At 39.5% G+C, this 20,216-nt stretch overlaps 1 protein-coding gene across 4 annotated transcripts in view; it reads right to left on the bottom strand.

Annotated features, from left to right (window-relative positions):
• IGSF11 (immunoglobulin superfamily member 11) overlaps nucleotides 1-20,216 on the bottom strand; it is a 189,113-nt gene that overhangs the window by 100,191 nt on the left and 68,706 nt on the right. The window lies entirely within an intron of this gene.

Here is a 20,216-nt window from a genome sequence, read left to right as displayed (position 1 = left end):
TACGGTAATGAGACCACGGCTATACTTAAATCCTTCAATGAACATTCACTGATTAACTCTGTCACGTACTATTTTAAGACCTGGTTTTGGGGGGGAGGGGATGACCGGGGTGTCGGGGGGGGGAGGTTAGGGGACAAAGGATGAGAAGCCAGATAAAGGAAAACACAAGATAAAAAAGACACAACCCCAGTCTAGTCAGGAAAGCAAATATGCATGCAAATAACTGTAAAACTGTTTGATAAATGTTATAAAACTAGTGCTACTCAAACTGTGACCTGTGGACCAGTGACGACCTGTGAATTGTTTGCTGTTGGTCCATAAAAACATAGTTAAGTTCAAAACTGAGCATAAACATTTAGAAACCTAGTAATTTTAGGGCTGCTGAATCTAATAATTTTAAAATGAGGTTTCTATTTTCTATGTCTTCTTTACACCTCATTTTTCTATTTCATTTTTATTACATTTTACAAAAGTATTGGTACACAAAGCAATAAAGTGATATAACAGAAGTACTATATATAATACAATACTGTATGAGCACAGACGAAGACAAATGGCGTGTTCAGAGAGGCTCCAGAGAGGAGATAACCTTTGAGCTGCAAAGGATACATCAGACATAGTGAGACGTGAAAGGCATCTCAGGCAGAGGAAGAGCATCTGCAAAAGCCTGGGGGTCATAAAAGTAGATGGTATGTTTACAGCACAGACTTTGAGGCAAAGTAATAAACAGTAAAAGTGCAGAAAGTTAAGCTACAAAGATTCAAAGAAACTTGTATGACTTTATAGTTTAGGCTTTGGGCTCTACCCAAAACGCAAGAGGGAATCACTGACCATTTTTATAACCAGGAGAAGGACGTGTTTATATTTTCATAAAGGTATTCTTTCAGAAGTACAGTAGGCAGATTTGAAGGGAGAGAGAACAGGGAGAGATAGAGACCAGTTATGAACATACTGGAAAATAATCTAGGTGGAAAGTGAAGAAACCTGCATATGTCAAGGAAAACAGGCAAGAGAGAATGACTTACAGAAATGTTTCATTTTTTTATTTTATTTTTTTAAGAAGAGACAATATGGAGTTTTTATTCAGCATAATCCACCTAGAATATGTTGACCTGTTGCAATCAGAACAAACTATTTTCAAGAAAAAAAAATCACTTGTCTTATATCACAGATCCTACTCAAATGAATAAATAATTATCAACTATTACATATAAGTTTAGATCAGAATTAAAACAGAGAAATCAAGGAATTTAGAGTCACATCCTATTTCTCTGTGGGAAGAGTTGTTTTTAAGCCAAGTCTTCATCTGTTTGTGGGCTACCTAGAGAGATAATGTGGACAACCTAAAACTTATGAAAATTACATAACCTTGAGGTTCATAATTGTCATCCTGGAGCACACCTGTATCATTAGAGAAAATTTTTTAAAGGTGTAATATGCATAATATTCCTTGCTTATCAATATGGGTCAGAATCTGTAATCAGACAGTTGTTCACTTAGTAAGTGATTAAACTAGGGAGAAATCGGTAAGTATAAGAATGAGGAGTGAGTGTATTACTGAGAGACAGGAGAGATACTGGGATAAAATGGGAAATTCTGGAATGAAAATGTGAAAGTTCAGTAAACACAAGAACAGTGCGTGTGTTGCCAAGAAACAGGGGAGGTATCTGGGGTGAAATGTGAAATTCTAGAATGATATTGGGCTTAAATAATCTAAATAGATTCACATGTATCAGTGGAGAAGAAGTTGTAGCTGAGGCTTCCTTGGTGGTGCAGTGGTTGAGAATCTGCCTGCCAATGCAGGGGACACGGGTTCGAGCCCCGGTCTGGGAAGACCCCAAATGCCGCGGAGCGACTAGGCCCGTGGGCCACAACTACTGAGCCTGTGCGTCTGGAGCCTGTGCTACGCAACAAGAGAGGCCGCGATAGTGAGAGGCCCGCGCATCGCAATGAAGAGTGGCTCCCGCTCGCCACAACTAGAGAAAGCCCTCGCGCAGAAACGAAGACCCAACACAGCCAAAAATAAAATAAAGAAAGAAGCTTTCATAAAAAAAAAAAAAGAAGAGTTGTAGCCAACACATTTATTTTGCACATTCTATGAACAGAGCAGTATTGTAGATACTACAGGAGCTACAAAGGGGAATAAGAGGAGGTACCTCACTGTTAGTCCCAGGGCAATTCTAGGGTCTCCTGAGACTCCCCAGAAGTTAGTTCTGGACCACAGAAGGTCTGAGGTGCTTACCTCAGTAAGTAACAAACCAAGACTCACTTTCAATCAAGAGAATTCTATGGGTTCAAGGAATCTCTAAAGGGTATGGGGTGTGTGTGTGTGTGTGTGTACGTGTGTGTGTGTGGTGGTGGTAAGTGGGGAGGGAGGGTCCCTTGGCTGGAAGAAATTCGTATTTCCTGAAATGTCCCCAGGGCAAGTCTGAGTCCCTGAAATGAAAATTGTTGAGCCAGCCAGCTCCTCTGGAAGGACCCAGTCTTCAGGGAAAGTGCAGCCCTCCCACACACAGTGTAAACTCCACTGAGATCCAGAGCTAGGCTTTTTCTTAGAATAGAGGTCACAGGCTTAGTGAGTCCCTGAAACTCAGTGACTCCTGAGAGAAAGCAACAGGAGTGCGGAATGTAGAGCAAGCATATACCATTTTCATGAAATATTGTGAAAAAAAAATAAGCTTGTGTTAGATGTAGTCAAAAACAATTCAAATATTATTCTATCATGGATATTTATACCCCCAATGGCCATAACTAACACACACAGGGAACACTGCTTATCATAACAGTACTGTTGTGAAACAGGCTGAAGAGCCATGATATGGTGGTCTGACGGTGTCTGACCAGGCTCTCATAATAAGTGCCTGCTGTGTTTCAGGGCACATGATTTTACCAAAGTATATAATAGGCTTAGTTTTATAACAACTTTGACTGCCTTCTAGTCATGAACTGGAACAAATAACCACTATTGTATCTCTACAGCTCTACCTATATAAATGAAATTCAGCAATTAACCTGTAAACTTAATCTAATTATTCAACAAGTATACAAGATTAAATATTAAAAAGTTTAATTTACCTAAAGAGTAATAAGCCTTGAATCTAACATCATCAACAGCCATTTCATTTTATTTTATTTTACAAAAACATAATATCGCCTATGCCTGTGTAAAATGACATTGGATCGAAGATAAATTGTTCATGTATAGGAGAAGAAAACAAAAAACTTTCTCCTAAGAGCATTAATTGCCATTCCGTTCTTAGAAAAAGAACAAATTCTCAATCAGCGCCTGTCATCTGCAAGACACTATTGGGAATCAACGGAAAACAAAAAGATCTAATTATCCACAAGGTCTGGAAAAGATCAAGAACAGAATCCCTTAATACTGACAGTGTATGGAGGTAAGCAGAGGAGAAGCTCTCCATTCAAAGTCCCCAGGATCCTCAGCAAGGCCCGTATAATGCACCAGCACGGAAAGTGATGAATAAGCTTCATTGAGAATAGTGGCCACGTCATGGCTGGCTGAACATTCAGTCCACAAACAGAAGGCTTCTTGTATTTGCTCGAATCAACCACAGGAAAGTTTCAGCAAAAAGACTGTTATATTCAAATGGAAATCAGTACTTTCCAGCAAGAATGGACAATTAGCAATTTCTTAAACTGGCACTAAGAGGAAGAGCAGGGAATTGTACCAGAATCATCACAAACAACCCGTATTTCAAAATGTCAAATAAAAAATAAAGACTACTAGGGTTATTCGCATGTTGAAAAATTTCACATAGCAGGCCTGAGTCTGGATGTTATGCGTCTCCCAGTGGTCAACCTACACTGGGAGGTTTCACCCAAATACTCCCCTTTTGTAAATCTCTTACTACATACGTACAAGTGTAAACCACAATCTAAGATTCCAGCACGTAGTTAACTTAGATGGTATTCCTCAAACATTTAGTAAAAGAGCGCAAAGCCTGTTTATACACTATTTGGATCTACATTTAAAAAGCTTTTATTCACCATTAACAGATTCTAGCAAATACCTCTTCCAGACTGGCAAGACAAACAGTTACCATCCTCACCACCACCTCCAAGCACGCATGCAATTTTGGCCTATCTGATTTATGCACCTGGCTTTGTGAAACTGATCCTGGGGCTGTAACAAGTCACAGGCTCTCAGATAAATGACAAGGATTCCATAGCCACTTTGGGATTGAAGAAAAAAGTTCAGTGGAAAAAGAGAAGTTGAAGAAATTGCACCAGAGTTAAGCCATGATTTCTTAGATATGTACTAAAAGCACAAGCAAAAAAGGGAAGACTTGCTAACTAAACTTGATCAAAATTTAAAATGTCTGTGCTTCAAATGACACCACCAATAAAGTGAAAAGGCAACCAACAGAAGGAGAGAAAATATTTATAAATCATATGTCTGATAAGGGACTTGCATCCAGCATCTACAAAGAAACTTAAAATTTAATAATAAAAAGACAAAAAAAAAAAACCCAATTAAAGAATGACAGGGCTTCCCTGGTGGTGCAGTGGTTGAGAGTGCACCTGCCAATGCAGAGGACACGGGTTCGTGCTCCGGTCCGGGAAGATCCCACATGCAGCGGAGCGGCTGGGCCCATGAGCCATGGCCGCTGAGCCTGCGCGTCCGGAGCCTGTGCTCCGCAACGGGAGAGGCCACAACAGGGAGAGGCCCATGTACCGCAAAAAAAAAAAAAAAAAAAAAAGAATGACAAAGGGTTTGAATAACACATTTCTCCAAAGAAAACATAGAAATGGCCAATAAGCACATGAAAATATTCCTAGCATTATTAGTTATTAGGAAAATGAGAAACCACTTCAAACCCACTAGAATGGCTACAATAAAAAGACAGTAACAAGTATTGGTGAGGAGGCGAAGCTAAAACCCTCACACACTGCTGGGGAGAACGTAAAATGGTGCAACCACTTTGGAAAATAGTTTGGCAGTTAAACAGAGACGTGCCACAAGGTCCAGCAATTTTTACTTCTGGGTATATATGCAAGAAAAATGAAAACGTTATGTCCACACAAAACCTGTCCATAAATTTTCACAGCAGTATTTTATGAAAGCCAAAAAGTAGAAACAATCCAAATGTCCACCAAATGATGAATGGATAAATAGAAATTTGTCCACCCACACATATAACATTATTCAGCATTAAACAAAAGGAATGAAGTACTGATACATGCTAAAACATGAATGAACCTCAAAAACACTATGCTAAGTGAAAGAATCTAGTAATAAAAGACCATATAGGCAACTCTACAAAGGCAGAAAATAGTCTACAGGGTGCCCAGTACTAGAAGGGGGTGGGAGAGAGCAGAGAGTGACCATTAATGCGCACAAGCTTTCCTTCTGGAGGGCTGAAAATGTTCTAAAATTGCATTACAGTGATGGATGCACAAATCTGCATACTGAAAACTGCTGTATAGATGGGTGGGTGTTATGGTATGTAAATTATATCTCAATAAAGCTTTTTTTAAATTGTGCCAAACCGCACATCTTTATGCACTCCTAAAAGCCATCCTGCAAGCTACTTGATATCAGATGGGGCCAGACATATTTGAAGTAGAACAATTATTCTCATATCAACATGCATTCATATCCCAAGCATTGGTCTAGAATTGGACTGGCTCTGGGGGCACCAAAGGACGCAATATTTATATTCCAAACACCTTGAATCTCTAAGAATTAACAAAACCTAGCAGCACTTGCTGCCAATTTTGGCTCCATTTGCTTCAACAAACACTGACTGAAGTCCACCATAGGCCAGGACTAGGTTTACAACACACAGACAAAAGATACAGTGGGCCCAACGCCCAAGGAGTTCATGGCCTCTTAAGTCTAAGACAGACATGTAAGCACATGATTCAAGTTCAGTGCTCTGTATGCAAACTAGTATAAGTATGGGGGCAGGGAAATGGTACAGAGAAGAGAGTAATTAACTTTGTCTAGAGATGACCCACAAATGTCTCATAGGAATGACAACACCTGAGCAGGGCTTCAAAGAACTGGTAAAAGGGAATGGTGTGGCAAAGGGGATGGAGGAAGGGAAGCAAACCAGAATCAAGGCAAATAGGCTTGGGGGACTGAAAGAAACTGGGGAACAAATAAGGGTGAGACTAGAATGTTAGAAGATGAGTTGGGGAAATTAAGCCAGATCACGAAAGATCTTGTGGATATGCTACAAATTTTAAACCTCACCCTAAAGGTAATAGTGAGGCATTGAAAGGTTTTAAGCAGTGAATGAAACGATCGGATCCATTTTAGAAATATCATCCACGTAACTGTTTGCAGGATGAAGATTCACTAGGGAAAGAGGTTTTCCAGTTTTTATTGACCTATGTTATTTTTAATGCGTCTTCAAATGAAATTTTACACAGAAACCCAAGATGTAAAAAAAGCAAAGCTCGGGCTTCCCTGGTGGCGCAGTGGTTGAGAGTCCGCCTGCCGATGCAAGGGACACGGGTTCGTGCCCGGTCCGGGAGGATCCCACGTGCCGTGGAGCGGCCGGGCCCGTGAGCCATGGCCGCTGAGCCCGCGCGTCCGGAGCCTGTGCTCCGCAACGGGAGAGGCCATAACAGCCAGAGGCCCGCGTACCACAAAAAAAAAAAAAAAAGCAAAGCTCTTCTGGTTGAAACAGTGGTGGAGGAGCCTGGACAATGTCCCTCTACCCCCCACCACAGAAGAGCCCTTTGTGCTCTGGCAGAAGAAGGTGTGGAAAACTTTGGACTAAAGAGAGGATAACAGGAGATGGAGATTATTAGGAAGCTAGCGCAATAGTCCAGGGGAAAATGACCAATGCTTAAAATAATCACTAATGATGGAGAAAGGGGAGAAAAGAGTCCAGAAAACTCTAAAGAAGTACAGAATTGACAAGAGTTCACGACTTACTGAATGTAGAGAGTGAGGAAAAAGAATCATGGATAACTTCTGGGCTTCTAGCCTGCATGAAGAGAATTAATGTCATTGATAAGAGGAAACGTACAAGAGACAGTTGACTCTCCTAAAGATACTTCAAGTCTAATAATTCTCAAAATTGAACTCTTGCTGCTGCTCCCCAACCTGTTCTCCAGTGTAGGGTTTCGTATCTCAGTATGTGGCACCAGGCTGATGCTACTGTTTGAGCCAGAAACCTGGGAATCACCTTTGACATGGGATCTCCAGAGCACGCCCCCACCATTCAGTCCATCACCAAGTGCCACTGATTCTAATTCCAAAATTTGGTTCATCTATCCACCACTTCTATCGCCACTGTCGCCACTCTGGTGCATGCCACCATCACCTCACTCCTTGATTTCTCCAATGGCCTCAATCACTCTCCTCACCACTCTCCTCGACTCACTCCAATCCAGTCTACAAACAAGGATAAACTTTTTTTTTTAATCTTTATTGGAGTATAATTGCTTTACAATGTTGTGTTAGTTTCTGTTGTACAATAAAGTGAATCAGCTATAAGTATACATATGTCCCCATATCTCTCCCACCCTCCCTATCCCACCCCTCTAGGTCATCACAAAGCACCGAGCTGATCTCCCTGTGCTATGTGGCTGCTTCCCACTAGCCATCCATTTTACATTTGGTAGTGTATATATGTCAATGCTACTCTCTCACTTCGTCCCAGCTTCCTCTCCCCCGCTGTGTCCTCCAGTCCGTTCTCTATGTCTGCATCTTTATTCCTGCTCTGCCACTAGGTTCGTCAGTACCATTCTTTTAGATTCCATATATGTGCATTAGCATCCGGCATTTGTTTTTCTCTTTCTGACTTACTTCACTCTGTATGACAGACTCTAGGTCCATTCACCACATTGCAAATAACTCAATTTTGTTCCTTCTTGTGGCTGAGTAATATTCCATTGTATATATGTGCCACATCTTCTTTATCCATTCATCCGATGATGGACACTTAGGTTGCTTCCATGTCCTGGCAATTGTAAACAGTGCTGCAATGAACATTGTGGTACATGACTCTTTTTGAATTATGGCTTTCCCAGGGTATATGCCCAGTAGTGGGATTGCTGGGTCATATGGCAGTTCTATTTTTAGTTTTTTAAGGTGTTAAAAAAAAACTGTTTTTTGAAGTTTAGGCCTTCCGTGAATTCCCATTGCACTTAATGTCCAAGACAGAGAACATGTCCGGTTTTATTCATCTTGGGATACTCAGTGCCTAGTACATTGAAAGAATGAAAGAGAGAGGATCAGGTCTGGGACAAGACGATGAATTCAGTTACAGGCCGGCTGGGTTTGAGGTGCCTATGGTACATCTAAGTAGAGTTACCCTACTGGCAACTGGCAGTATGGGCCTGGATCCCAATGACATTTGGCTTCACTGTTTCAGAACAGAAGTAGAGTTATCTATGGTAAACAGGACTAAGACTATTTTAGATAATCATGAACTAAGTTAATAAAGCTTGAAGCAAGCTCAGCTTCTTAGAAGAGATTAAAGTGTCTCTCTAATCTGAAATTCGGCAGCTCCAGGTCAGGTCTAGGTTAGCATTTCAAGGACAAGAGAAACCACTGAGATAGCACTAGATTTGTGGTGGGATCTTTACAAGGGGTGACTTGGTCGCAAAGCCTATGATTTGGGCACTTCCTTCAAACTGCTTTTGCAATACCTCTGTTATCTGATGTCCTCACCAATTTCCAAGTGCCTTCTCTATTAGTTAATCATAAATCATTCCTGACTCTCAGACAGTACATCTGGGGCCGTGCTTGGAAGTCCGTATCCTGACCACTACACCAGGCAATTTCTCAGTCTGGGCACGTGACTAAGTTAACAGTTTAGGCGACAGATACAAAAGTTATATCCCTTCCTCTCTCCCACTGACACTAGAGAGCTGCCTTAGAATGTGCTGCTACAAGGATTTTTAGACAATAATAATTAAATTATGACTTACAGCGGGCTTCCTATAGTACTGTGCAAAGCATTTAATATAAAATACTGTACATGACAAATAAACATGAAGAGATTCCAGAGAGTTTCTTTAAGTAATGATTACTTTTCCAAACGCAGATGTAGGGGACACTGATTACAACCTCCTAATTCTTTTTCCTCCTTAACTTTCCTCAATATCAGTGTTTCTTAACTACTGAATACAAACCCTTCAAGTTCAATAAGATAATATTCAATTTTTAAGTCAATAATAAAATAATTATTCAAATATTTTAACTTTTAAAACAGAACTTTTGAGAACCTCTTTCTGCATATCCAGGGAACACGTATGACTACAGTGTAAGAGGGGTCGGCTTATGACCTAGTCAGCTGGTTAACTATTCAGGTGACCACAGACAGCAGCCTGGTGACTTTGCCAGTACTAAGGTTTTAAACTGATTTATATTTAGTCATATATCATTTATTTGATATCTGTAAAGAACCATTGGTTAAATACAGAAAACATGAGAATTACTGAAATATAAGTCAATAAAATAACACAAATGTTAAATCCTGCAACTTCAACTCAAGATGATATTTACCAGCTGTGTATATCGCATTATCTGGTCAAATTTCTTATGCCTTGCAAAATGTCTCCAGTACTTCCAAATCCAATGGAAAATAAGGAAAGATACAGAAAATATAACATCAAAAGTGGCTTTTCATCTATGGGGAATAAAGACTGCCCCCACAACGTGCTATCTGCCAGAAAAGTACTTACAAATAGCAGCTTGAAATATTTTGTCTATTATTGTATTCAAAAAGAAGCCTCAAAAATAGTTTTTAAAAAATAAGACAAAATACCAGACAGGATAACAAAGTAAGGTTTTTATTTCTTTTCAATGCCTCAACACAACCTTAAATTTCAATCTGCACTTTCTATATTCATGTCCAAAAGCCTGTTGCCTTAAAATGTGACAGGTGGTGCTTTCTTTGATGTGATTAATTTAAAGTAAATTCAGCAATCCTGTTACACATGCAAAATAATGTATATACAATATGTTTATTCACCTTAGCATTGTTTACAATAGTAAAAGTTTGGAAACTACCTAAATATTCATCAACAGGGAAGACAAGTTATGGTACACCAATACAATGAAATGTTGTGCAGATATTAAAAAAAGAATAAGGAAGCATACAGGTACAGTGTGCTACTACTTGTGTAGGAAAAAGGGGAGGGTTATACATGTATTTGAATATGCTTAAAATAACTCTAAAATGATATTTCTTAACAACAACAAAAAAAACTAACAACATTGGTTGCCCTGTGAAGGAGACATATTGGAGGAATGTGGTCAAGGGAAACTTTTCAATGAAGTATTCTTTTATATATTTTTTGAAGTTCGAGCCATGTGAATGTATAACTTTTTTCCAAGATAGAAATGTTTACAATAGATGACATTTTCAAAAAGTAAACCATGTCTAAGATTATTTTAAAAGAAATGAACACTTTCAAAAACATTGTATTCAATAACTAGGTTATATATAACCACAATGATAAAACCATTTTGTAAAAAAGGAACTATCACAATTATGTCTGTAATCTTAAAACTGCTCAATACACACCCGCTTGAATCACACAGAACACAGCAATCTTAGAGTTAATTTCATCCCAAATCCTTTCTATATTCCATCAATGGTTGAAATAGCACCTACAATGGGTTCCTTCATTTCATTACAATGGGTTTCCTTCAGGGCTACAAGGAAACGGCAGTAAAAACATGAGTTTCTTGAAAAATCCTCATAAGAAATGATTGAGCAAAAAAGTTTTGAAAATATTTGATTTTTCTAATCACACTGCACATCACTTGTTAAGTAAAAAAGTCAAAATGTTTCTTCATTTATAATGCTAAATTAAAGCATATATTATATATAAACTTTATAGCAATAGTACTTAATAACAGAATGTCCATTTAAGGTCACTTTTATTTTAACCACATTAGCTAGTATTGCCCCAAAATGACAGAATGCTTTGTAAAAATTAATTCATAGGGAGGTTCTTGAGAAACAGGGTCTCAGATCAAAAAAACAGTGAGAACAAAGCAAGCTGCCTACAGTACTAGTGACCAACTGACACCCAGAGTTGTTGGGGAACAAAAATCACAAATCTAAAAATATAAAACAAAATGAACAAAAAAGGTTGGCTTTTTGATTCACCATCCAACTTCCAACAGATATTCCCATTAATCATCTCTCACTGAGTTCACAGCAGACAGACTTTAAAAGCTCTTCCAAAGATGCATCTTTCTTAACTCCTTTTCCCATCCTACCCTTCCAACTCCTGGCAAACACCTCACTTTTCACCTTTTCTAGAAGAAATTCAAGGAATTCTCTCTACCACACTGTAGTGTCCATCTTTTTACCTATCCTTTTGCCCTTCTCTTCCATCCCACAGGAGGTAGGGTAACTCCTTCCTTTACTTAAAGCATCTCTCAACCTCCACCAGGATCTTGTTTGTTTCATCACCCAACCACTTCACATTTCAGGTGCTCCCTTTTCTTTGGCCGCTTCCTTTGTGCCTTCAAAAAAGCAAAAAATTTTGTTATTTTGAAAATTTTCTTTTGACCCTGCTCTCTCCTCTGTTGTCAAATTTCTCTCCTTCTTCTAGTCAAGCTGCCCAAATATAATCCACATTCGTTACCTCCTCCATTTTCCTTCCGGATGCTTCCGTTTCAAATCCTCTACTAAAATAGCCTTATCAAAGTTTCCTAATGTCCTCCTAATCACTGAGTCAAAACTGAAAGAGACCTTTAAGCTTATCTACTCCATTTAGCTCATTATATGGATAAGGAAGTTGACACTCATGAGGGATTAATTTGACCAACATTATACAGTGAATCACTGTGGGCTGGAATCTTGACAGCCTTCCATCCAGAAGAATACACATTTCTTGATTAAAAAAAAAAAAAAGATAACTAACTAAAGCAAGATGACCCCTACTCAAGATTATTTCAGGTATCTCCACAAAAGAAAAAGGACAAGCCACATTTATAACCTGAAATGAAGGTCAATACAAATACAGCAACAGACAGTCCAAAGCTCATTTCAGTTGGCTTTGGAATGTGTCCTTGAACTTTATCAATTCCTAAACATCTAAACCAAATAGTAAAGTTCCACTGTGAAATCTTTTCAGGAAAGTCAACTTTCCTCCTCATTTTCTCTATCCCTCCCTCTGCCATGCACTTGTCTGCAATACACAGTCTAAATCTGAGTGTTGAAAGATCCTGCATAGAAACTGAAGTCAGAGCAGTAGAAAGAGAAACAGGGGAATAAGAAGCAAGGAGTTTCTAGGAGGAGGAAGCAGGCAGCAGTGCTGAATGCTAACTGTGTACATCTTCCCCTACAGACCTCTTTCAGATATTGTTGGTCATTTTAAGTAAGTCCCTGGAGTTTTCCTGAATTAGAGCTTAGCCTCTTTTACAAATAAACATGCCCATGAGCATGAAGAGCGTACATTCCTTAACCTACTTGTAATCTACTTGTGCTCAGTCTCTCAGACTGTAAATTCTAAAGACCAAGCTGTAATAGTGTTAGACTAAGATATTTGAAATTCTGCTACCAAAGCTTTCTCTCCATCCAACACCGTCTTCCATAACACACTCCTCGAGACATCCATAATACTACCAAAATAATAACCATCACAGTAACAATAATAACTTAGGACTTTAACAGAGAACTGATAGGACAGATAAAAAGATTATTTTGTTTACACTCAGCCTCTCCAGGTATTTCTATTCCCACATAATTGGGAGTTCATGGACTTTCTTGCTTCACTCTCTACTGTTCTGTCACACTATTTTCAGCTACCCTACAAATTGAGGAAGGGAAGGATCTATAAAATACCTAACATCTACCTTAAAACATACAATGCCTAAATTTCAAATGAAACAGACAATTTAAAAAGTAAGGTAATGGAGCTTCCCTGGTGGCGCAGTGGTTGAGAGTCCGCCTGCCGATGCAGGGGACACGGGTTCGTGCCCCGGTCCGGGAGGATCCCACATGCCGCGGAGCGGCTGGGCCCGTGAGCCATGGCCGCTGAGCCTGCGTGTCCAGAGCCTGTACTCCTCAACGGGAGAGGCCACAACAGTGAGAGGCCCGCGTACCGCAAAAAAATAAATAAATAAATAAAATAAGGTAATGTTTTATTGGCTAGGAAACATAAGATACTATTTTGATATGATTTTGAATATTAATCTAATAATTTAATTAGCACAATGAGGGAAGGAGGGAGAATAGGAATGAGCAAACAAGGGGTAAGACAAAAATGGAGGAATCAGGGATGAAGGGAAAGTAGAGGACGTTAGGAAGAGAAGAGTCATCCCAGAGGCTGCCCTCTGGGGCTCTGTGTGTTGTCAGCTAGTTTTCTCTCTCAGACCCCTGTTTCAGAGCCAGCTAGACTTAGAGTCAGGTGACATCACTGCACAGAGTGTACCAAGAATAGGGCTTCCTCTGGCAAAGCAGTATGCATGAGGTCACAGAGATTCAACCGGGATTCCCAACAGCCTTGTTTAAAAGGAATAAAGGTAATGAACACAACAAGAAAGGGAAAGGCAGGGAAAGGCAAGAAAGATGGGAGCAATTCCTACATTTGCAAACACCAAGATGCTTCTCTTAATACCTCAATACTCAAGAACAGTAGCAAAGAATAGGCCATCTGGTCACCTTAAGTAAATATAATTTTGAACTCGAGGAATGATACTAGTTAAAAATGAGCTAAGGAGCTTCCCTGGTGGTGCAGTGGTTAAGAATCTGCCTGCCAACGCAGGGGACACGGGTTTGAGCCCTAGTCCAGGAAGATCCCACATGCCACGGAGCAACTAAGCCCGTGCACTACAACTACTGAGCCTGCGCTCTAGAGCCCACAAGCCACAACTACTGAAGCCTGCGCACCTAGAGCCCATGCTCCGCAACAAGAGAAGCCACCACAATGAGAAACCCTTGCACCACAACAAAGAGCAGGCCCCGCTCGCCACAACTAGAGAAAGCCTGTGCACAGCAAGGAAGACCCAACACAGCCAAAAATAAATAAATAAATAAATATGAACATCTACTCTCACCTAACCTTGAATTACAAAAAGTAATTCCAAACGGATCACAGACATTTATGTAAAAGCTAAAACTATAAATCTCACTGATGAAAACATAGGAGAAAATATCTGCAACTTTTGGTAGACATTTCTTATGACACTAAAAGCACAAAACATAAAAGAAAAAAATTATAGTGGACTTTTCAAAATTAAAATCTTTTGCTCTTCAAAAGACACCACTAATAAAGTAAAAAGGCAACCCACAAAAAGGCAGAAAATATTTACAATACATATATTTGATAAAAAATGGTATCCAGAATATATAAATAACTCTTACAACTCAATAATAAGACAAACACCCCATTTTTTAAAAATTGGCAATAGAGTCTGAACAAACACTTCTCTAAAGAAATGATACAAATGGCCATTAAGCAAGTGAAGAGATGCTCAACATCACTAGTCATCACGGAAATACAGACTAAAACCACAAGAAACCACTACACATCCATTAGAATGGCCAGAATTTTAAAAGATTGACCACACCACGTCTTGGCAATGATGTGAAACAACTGAAACTCTTACACACTGGTAGTGGGGTAAAAAAAAACAAATGAGGTAACTGCTTTGGAAAACAGTTTGGCAAGTTTCCTTAGAAAGTTAAACATCAACCATTCCACGTAAAATTATTTACCCCAAAAGACTGAAAACGTGTTCACACAAAGACTCATACAAGATTAGTCCCCCAAACTGGAAATAACTCAAATTTTCCTCAATAGGAGAATGGAAAAACAAGTTGTAGTATATCCATGCAAAAGGGTTCCATTCAACAATAAAAAAGCAACAAATCAATGCATGCAACAACATGGCAAAATCATCATGCTGAGTGAAAGAATCTAGACACAGAAGAGTACACACTGTTTGATTCCATTCACAAAAATTCCATAAAATGCAAACCTACACACAGTAGCAGCAAGGAGATCAGTGGTTTCCTGAGGCCAGAGGCAGAAGAAGGGAGGGAGGGATGCAAAATGAGACAGATAATCTTTAGGGGGCAGTAAAAATGTTCCATAGCTTGACAGCAGTGGTGGGTCCATGGATGTCTATACAACTGTCATCGAACTGTGTACTTTAAAATGGATGCAGAGTTTTGTACTCAAACTGTACCTTATCAAAGTGGATTTTTAAAAAAATCGTCGATGCCCACTTCGAGGGCCTTTTTTCTGTAGTAAGACGAGTGACCTAGTCATAGGCAACTCACCATCTTACCACCTTCCATGAAATCATGGTTCAATAAAGGCTGTAATTACATCAACCAAACTAAAAAAATAAATGTTTCATTTCCATACCAAAAATACCCTAAGTAAAAGGGATGTAAATTTTTAAAAACCATTTCCCCGTGGGGTGTGGGAAGGAAGCTACAGTTAATAAGGGCTAACTTAGCTTAATGTACTTCTACTGGGGAGTCTAAGGTAAAGGGAAAGAGGAGGGAGAGGATGATGGGAGAGGATCCATTCCAGGAAGTGGAAGATGCAACTTAATTAGAATCTTTGAAAAGAACCTTGAGGCCAAGAGATTGTCAGAGATTCTTGGGGACCTCTGAGAAATACAGAGAACCTGGCAAACCATCAGTGGTTAGTGACTCAAGGCAAATTTGAGAAAAGAAAAACCACAAAGACCTCCCATTTTCAGGATTATTCATTATGACATTTCCCAAACCTTACGAAATTCCCAAATAAGGGCTACACTATGATTCTACATGCTTTATTTGATGTATTCACAATTGTATACCCCCTGTAAAAAAGTGGTTTGTTTTAGTTTGTGCTCAGATGGACACTGTTTTACTGAAACTGAATTTGTCTATCATGCTATCTAGACTTCTAAGGTCTGGCCTGGTCACCAACCACAGAACTAGAACATAGACACAAATGCCTAGATTTCAGGTTCAATACAACACTAATAACCTTTCAATTATTCACATTTATCCATATATTAATGAAACTCCCACAAACTTAACACTTTTTTCCTTCTTACATTTCCCCCATTCTGAGAAGAAAATATTCTCTTTACAAGTCTTCACTTTGTGGGGAGGGAAGCTTTGAGTTTTTTTAAGATTTACTGAGAGTATGTCTCTCTTCTTGGACTTAATTTATCAACATTTATGATGAACCTCACATGATTTTGAGCTTCCACAACAGCCTCTTAGCTGACCTCGCCATCTCCCTCCTGGTCCACTTCCAAACCATCCTCCACTCTGCTGCTAAAGCCAAATTGCTAAAAGAGCAAAGCTGAGCAAGTTATTCCTCCTGAAAACCCTGGGATGGCTTCCCACTGCTCACCAGGTAGTCCAGATCCCTGTGCTGGCCTATCCTGCTGGCCCATCTCTGGCCTCTGCTCCCGGGGAACCCTACCCTCCAGGCATGCAGAACTACTCATCGCTCTCAGACGACTTTATGCCTCTGTTACTCTGCTCATCTACTCTTTCTGCCAGAGGGCTGGCCCTCTCAGGCCCCCTCCCTTCAACATTTCCCCTTACTTCCTGAACTCCTACTCATCACCTAAGATGAAGCTTCTGGACTCATTTCTGACCTCATCTTGAAAACCTGATCATTCCACTTCCCTTGGTTGATGGACTTACAGGTTGTTGTCTGCTTTCCCGCCTGTAACTTTGGAATAAAGGAGATTCTATCGACATATTCATTTGCACAAAATGTGATTCCCCATACAACTCACATTCCAATGCAGGTGATGTGCATATTCACAAACCTCCTCACTTATCTGGATATTGCTTTTTATGTCCTTGGATGACTGTTATCTCCTCAACTTAACTATAAGACATAGGAGAGAAATATACATAGTTATTCTAATAGGGACAGGGTGGCTATAAAACACTTAGTTCTAAAACAATTTGCCCAATGAATTTTGTAAAACTGAAAATATAAGGCTGTATTGATGCTTTTGACAATGTTTATTAAACACCTGCTATGTGCCACGCACTGAGCTAGATTTTAAGGCCACAACACTGCACAAAATAATTTATAGATACAGATAATTTTCAGAAACAAAGAACTTTACAACTGAACGGTACGTTAGAGACCACTGAGTCCAGTCCACCCATTTGATGGTAGAGTAAGTATCTTGTCCAAATTCACCCAGCTAGTTAGCTGCAAAGGTAAGATACAAGAAACTGCTCATCTAATGTCTCTTTCCTATCCTTTTCCACCAATTAGAAGGAACTTTGAGTAATAAGACAGATTAAACACTATTTTGGTTTAAGACACTATATAAATCGCACCAATGTTAAATAATATTAACCTATATGTGAAAAGAGGTTTAACACTACATTTTCAGAAAGGAAAGCAGTGACATAAAACAAATCTAAAGGGAAAGAAATAACAGAGACACAAAAGTGGGAGCTGAGATTCATCTAAGTCAGCAGATGACATCTATTTGCACTGGTTAGCACTGCCTGGCATGTGCTACACCACCCCCTGGGGTAATTTACATTTTTTTAAAGCATGTATTTCTAAATTTAGGAAGTTAGGATAATCAGGGTGGAAAAGCCCATCTGTTTGAGTTCACTCCAGCTGCTACAGATTCTGAAATGAAATTTGCGTATTTTCTTGTCTGTTTTGTCTTACCCAGTCTGGAATAGGAGGACATGACAGAAGCATAATTGTAGTAAGGGCAGGGTATCATATATATATATATATATATATATGCACACACACACACACACACACACACACACACACATATATATATACACATATATATATGTGTGTGTGTGTATATATATATATATGTGTGCACACATCTCCACTGTGTTTAAATAATCCTACCACAATTATACAAACACATGCGCTATTTATACACACCTGTGTACACTCATGGTATATGTACAATTTTCTTGTATAATATTTTTTTTTCTTTTTTTTTTTGGTATGTGGGCCTCTCACTGTTGTGGCCTCTCCCGCTGCGGAGCACAGGCTCCGGACGTGCAGACTCAGCGGCCATGGCTCACGGGCCCAGCCGCTCCGCGGCATGTGGGATCTTTCCGGACCGGGGCACGAACCCGTGTCCCCTGCATCGGCAGGCGGACTCTCAACCACTGCGCCACCACGGAAGCCCTCTTGTATAATATTTTGTTGAGGTGGTGGTGTGACAGAGACAGAAAGACCCTAGGAAGAGATGATGTTTGATCCTAAAGCAGTTAAAATTAATGTGAACAAGACAGAAAAAGTAACTGAAACATTGCTTGGCTGTATTATTTGCCTTTATTGGAAAGAGCATTAACCTGGGTTCTGGTCCAAACTTTACCACTTAACATTTTACCTCTCTGGGTTTCTTATTATACAACCAGAATATGCCAGAATAGAGGCAAGAGGGGAAGGAAGAAAGAGGTCAGCAACGAAGAGAAACCAGAGACTAAAGGTGTTTTCCGGATATACAGTTCTGGAACTGTACGACAGCTGCAGAAATGTTCACAAAAAGCCACCGTAAGCGTAAGAAGTTTTCCCCTTCTAGTCTGAAATTTGCAACATTAAACCCAGAAGCAAATGGATCAATATTTATTTATATACCTTTTTATTACCCCTAAAACGTATGAGTATATACATTGGAAGTTAAACAAATATTTAGTAAGTACTAAAACAACCTAGAAGTATTTTTAAAATAAACACAATTCAAACGGGACAATTTTACATTTCTAAAGTACAAAAATAAGGTAAAAGGAAAATGAAAAACAAGCATTATCGAGGATGATGTTTATTACCGGTGATAAACATCAGATGTAATTCTTAATAAAGCCCTCAAAAAAGAAGTTTATTTCTCAGTTAGCGAAATAAACATTTCCTGGGTCCATAAACCTTTCCTGAACACCTTCCCACTGTAAGGTACTGTGGTATAAGTAATACTAAGCAATGACTGTCTCAGATGAAATTTTTAAAGTTTTTATTACTGTTCTTAGTAACAGGGAGTCACTTAATTAGAAATAAAAACCATACAACTAACGGGAGTCCGTTTCAAATTCTTGTGTAAGATCCAGCTTATCTAACACAACTAACTGCAAGTGTTACGGAGACAGAAACCCAGCACAGGTTGTAACTTCACTAAAGAAACTGATCTATCTGGAGAACATAAACATAAATCCAAAGGTTGTAAAAGCTTTAAAAAGCACTTTTACCATGACTTAAGGAAAATTAAGTTCTTAACATAATTTCTTTCTGTGTCAGTTACATGATTCTTAACCTACCACTACATTATAAGTGAACAAGCATTTCAAGACGACACAAGGACTTAGAGTTACAGACTCTTCCTATGTACCACATGTGTTAGGGCCATCTCTTCATCACTCAGTGGGGTAGGTGTCATGTGCCTCACTTTCCAATGAAGAAAAAGATTCAAAGCCTAAACAATACTCTGACCAAAGAAAAGGAGAAAACATGGAACCACCTGGCCATCTAGTCTACCTAGATGGGCTGGGGTGCAGGTGCAAAATTCCTCCAAGAAGCAGGACATAAAAGACAACCAGGAAAAAAGGCTGAGCTGGGAAGGCTAGCAACAGGATGAGCAGCACACAGGAAGAACAGGTACAAACAGTGTAACCGGCTGGACCACAGAGCCAGGCAGGAGGCACAAAAGGTGTCCCGCTGGGCTGCTGGAGCCCGACAGGGAGGGTGGGAGGTGTAGGACCCTCAGGGGTGAGGGTGTAGGGGTCCTTGGAACCAGGGGAATCAGGGAAACCAGGGTGGTGTGCGTCATGTGTTCAAAGCTCTCAAAGTAAAAACAGTCTAGAAATATGTCAGTATAAGCAAATAATGGCGTGAATGTTAGTGACAAAGACGACGGTCATTTATGGTAAATCATTAGTCAAGCTGTCAAACCTAATTCTTTTTTAAATCATCTTTAGAAATCTAAAGGGAAAAGCCAATTTTCACCAGAAGGAAGAGAACATTGTAAATATAGAATTATTGACTATGCAGGAAAATGCTTAGAATGCTGAAGCAAATAGTTCAATGTGTACAGATTACAAGCATAATAGAGCTTCAAATGAGTTGCCATAGCTACAAAAAGATAATTAATTTTGAGGAAACAAAAGAAAAGAGATATCATTGGGGCAGTTTTCAAAGAGCTGAAATAATAAACGTGGCATCCAAATTTAACTCACATTACTTCCTAACAGGAGCTAGCAATGCTCCTTTCCATGTGACCACTTCTGATGTTGTCGCCACACTCAGCCTCC

This window comes from Pseudorca crassidens, chromosome 5 (genome assembly GCF_039906515.1).
Source record: "Pseudorca crassidens isolate mPseCra1 chromosome 5, mPseCra1.hap1, whole genome shotgun sequence".
NCBI lineage: Eukaryota > Metazoa > Chordata > Mammalia > Artiodactyla > Delphinidae > Pseudorca > Pseudorca crassidens.
The sequence above is the reverse complement of the archived record's forward strand: the minus strand, read 5'-3'. Positions and strand labels throughout refer to the sequence as shown.